Here is a 3,718-nt window from a genome sequence, read left to right on the forward strand (position 1 = left end):
AAGGAGTTGTTGGGCCTGCACTGGAGGAAAAGTTCGAATGTTTCCCAGAGACAAAAATGAAAAGAAAAAAAAGAAACACACACACACACACAGAAAATATCTACGGCAAGGTGGGGATCAGCGGGGGGCGGAGGTGCGCTCCGTCCCTGGCTCCGTTTCTCAGTCCGGCGAGTAGCGGAAGGGAGGCCACAGTCCAGCTCTTGGCCACTGGCCTGCACTCGGGCTTAGAGGAGCCACCCACTAATCGAAAACAGCATTTGGGGGCGGGGGGCTGAGATCAAGGGAGACAGGTGCAGGTTTGTGGTTTGGGAGAGAGTGTGTCTTTGGGGGGGAAACAGAAAAGAAAAGCAAAGTGTCCCAGACAGGCCCCTGGAAACCCGGCAGGCTTCCTGCTTCCGCCTCTAGCGACTTGTGAAGGTGACTGAGGGCATGGGACGGGCAACACCAGCCCCCTCCCCTTCTTCCTCCACAGCATGGCTTCCGGCTATGCCCACCGCCACCCCCACGCCTTCCATCTGGGCTTCTGCCTCGAAGCCACTTTGCACCATCCTCTGGGTTTTGCCCAGGCTCCCCTTCCCGGCCTCCTTTGCACTTCCTTTCTGTTTCCGTGGGGAGCACCGGAAGGGTCTTCCCTTCTCTCTCTGTCTGAGCTCAGGGGTGCTGGCACTGCCCTGCCCCCAATTCCAGGCCTTTCTCGCGGGGTGGGTGCAGAGCCTTGGGGAGGAGAGTGGCTCGAGGAGAGGAGGAGAGAGACGGTCTCGAGGGTAAGAGCCACCAGCACCATTCCCTCCCCAGCCCAGAGCCAGCACCAGTCTGGGCATCGCCGGGTGCCATGCCAACCCCCCTGCACAGGAAGTATCTTGGCCTACTGGCTGCAAGTGTGGCGGGGTGCCAGTGGTCTGCGCCCTCGCCGACAGCCTCTATATAGGTGGGGGTGAGGCTCTCATTTTCTCGGGGCATCCAAGAAAGTTCGGAGGAAGTAACCGACAAGCTGAAGAATTTGAAAGGCGGATGGGTCTTCAGCCCCTGCTCTCACACCCCATCGTCACACCCCCTCCCCCACCTAGCTAAGCAGGTGGGGACCAGCAGCCCAGTGGCCTCGGCAAGACCACCCTTCCGGGCCCAGGGGCATTTCACACAGCAGATTCTCACCGTGACACCCCCCACCGCATAGCCCCTGCTATATTTGTGTTTTGTTTTGTTGGCAGTGCTCAGGGCTTACTTCTGTCTCTGTGCTCAAGGATCGCTCCTGGTGAAGCTTCTTGGGGGGCATATGGGGTGCCTGGGATCCAACCTGGGTCAGCCACATCAACGAGGTAAACTTCCAAACTGCTTGCACACACTTGGGGGGGGGGGTGGCGGGGAGAGGGGTGTGATAAAACCAAAAAGCCTAATACCTGCGCCCGCCTTGTGTGAAGTCCGGCCTGCTCTTCCCAGAGAGTTGGCTGGCTCAGGGTCTCTGACACCTGGACAGGAAGGGGTGTGTGTGTGTGTGTGTGTGTGTGTGTGTGTGTGTGTGTGTAGGGGGGGTGCGGTGTCAGGTTTCAGTTCTCTGGGGGCTCACTGGATGATGGCAGGAGGAGACCCTCAGCTCCCCGTCCCGTGAGTCTCTCCTGCCTGACGGGACAGTGGCTTTATCAGAGGCCACATGGAGTGACAGACAGCCCTGGGCTTCCACTCATTGGCTGCAAGTCCCCGGGTCCCGCCTACACACTGGGGTGTTGGGGTAGGCCACGGGCAGGGACCCTGGAAGGGGGCTCCTGGAGGACACGACCACAGTCCCAGAGGCACGCGGCGAGAATGACATGAACGTGGCTGGTGACAGCTGCTGACCCCGACTGAAACTCCCGGCCGGCCCTTCTCCCGTGCACTGTCTCCTGCCCCACTGACTGACCCACAGGCCTTAGGAGTCCTGCGCACCCCCACGTGGGCTCCACTCCCGCCCCCTCGGGGATGTGGCTTCCTTGCCGTGAACCCACTGAGCTGCTGGGGTCAGAGACACCGCCCCACGCCCCACCGCCCGCCTTGAGGTCTGGGGCAGGAAGAGGCAGCAGAGCTGATGCCTTTAGCTCACCTTAGTAAGGGAGCCGCCAGGAGCCTTCTCTCACCCTTAGGTCTGAGGGGCGGGGCGGGCTGCGGGGAGGGGGACGCTGGCGAGAGTGTGGGGAATTCTCAGTTGTAGCCCAGCAGACTATAAATTTGTAAGTCCTCTTTGGAGGGAGATTTTTCAGGATCTATTAAACTTTTAAAAGGACATAAAAATTAAACAAAAAATGTGCGTAGCCTCTGACCCAGCAATCCACTTATGAATATCTGGCCTGGAGAAAGTCTTGCACGTGTTCCTGGAATGCCGCGTGCACACGGTGGGGCGGGGTTGCTGCCGAGGGCTCAGGGGTGGAGTGGGGTCGCCGGGTGAAGCATGGCACCTGGGCCTGTGGGAAACCGTGACGCAGATGAAGGAGGTGGCTGTGGGTCCCTCTGCTAGGCCCGGAGCTGCTCTCAAGCTCGGGACCAGGAGGAAGGCGCCGCCCTTGCATGCTCGGTCCCCAGAGTCCACCAGGGAGGAGATGGTCCCCTGAGCACTGCTAGGGGGTCATTCATGAGCACGGAGCTTGGAATGGCCTCTGAATACCACCTCGTGTGGCCCCTGAACCAGAAAACCAAAAAAAAAGAAAATCAAATCCCAAGAGGAGGACGGGGGCGGGAGTGATAGCACAGCAGGGAGGGTGTTTGCCTTGCACGTGGCCGACACGGGTTCGATTCCCAGCATCCCATAATGGTCCCCTGAGCACCACCAGGTGTCATTCCTGAGTGCAGAGCCAAGAGGAACCCCTGAGCATTGCCGGGTCTGACTCAAAAAGCAACCGGAAAAAAAAAAAGAAAGGAGGACAGAGTGGAAGCTGGGGCAGGGATTGGTAGCTTTGTGTGTGTCATTTGGACTTTTTTTTTTTTTTTTTTTTTTTGCTTTTTGGGTCACACCCAGCAATGCTCAGGGGTCACTCCTGGCTCAGGCACTCAGGAATTGCTCCTGGTGGTGCTTGGGGGACCATATTGGATGCCAGGGATCAAACCCAGATCGGCCGTGTGCAAGGCAAACGTCCTACCTGCTGTGCTATCGCTCCAGCCCCTCATTTGGACTATTTTGTACTGGTGTTTCTTTGGGTCACATCCAGCCGTGCTCAGGGCTTACTCCTGGCTCTGTGCTCAGGGGTCCCTCCTGGACATGCTTTAGGGACAGTATGTGTTGCTGGGGATCGAATCGGGGTCAGCCGTGTGCAAGGCCAGTGATTTGCTCCTCATTAGCTCTCAGGCTCCTTTCCTAATTTTTTTTTAAAGGAAAATGTAACTGTCTTACGCCAGTTACGCCAGGGGCTGTCTCTTTGAAAAGCTTCCAGAAAGCCCTGCTTTCCCCGAGAACGGAGTGGCTGCAACCGGGCCACATGGCTAGCCTCAGCCGCAAAGGAGTCTGGGAGGAAAATCACCCCTAGCTCTGCAGGCAGAGTGGGTCGGGAGAAGCGCCCACCATCGCTCGTCCTCATCCTTACCCCGCAGCACCCAACCGTGCCCTTCTACCCCCTCTGAGAGGCCCACGTCTAGAGGCAGGTGCAGCCTGCGGGACTCCTTCTTCTTGGTGCCACTTAGCACCCTGAAGGCCCAGTCCTGGGGTTAATCATCACGGGCCCTGATCCTTTGGGGAAATAATCCCTTCCTCAGAGAC

The sequence above is a fragment of the Sorex fumeus genome, unplaced genomic scaffold (genome assembly GCF_029834395.1).
Source record: "Sorex fumeus unplaced genomic scaffold, SorFum_2.1 ptg000017l, whole genome shotgun sequence".
NCBI lineage: Eukaryota > Metazoa > Chordata > Mammalia > Eulipotyphla > Soricidae > Sorex > Sorex fumeus.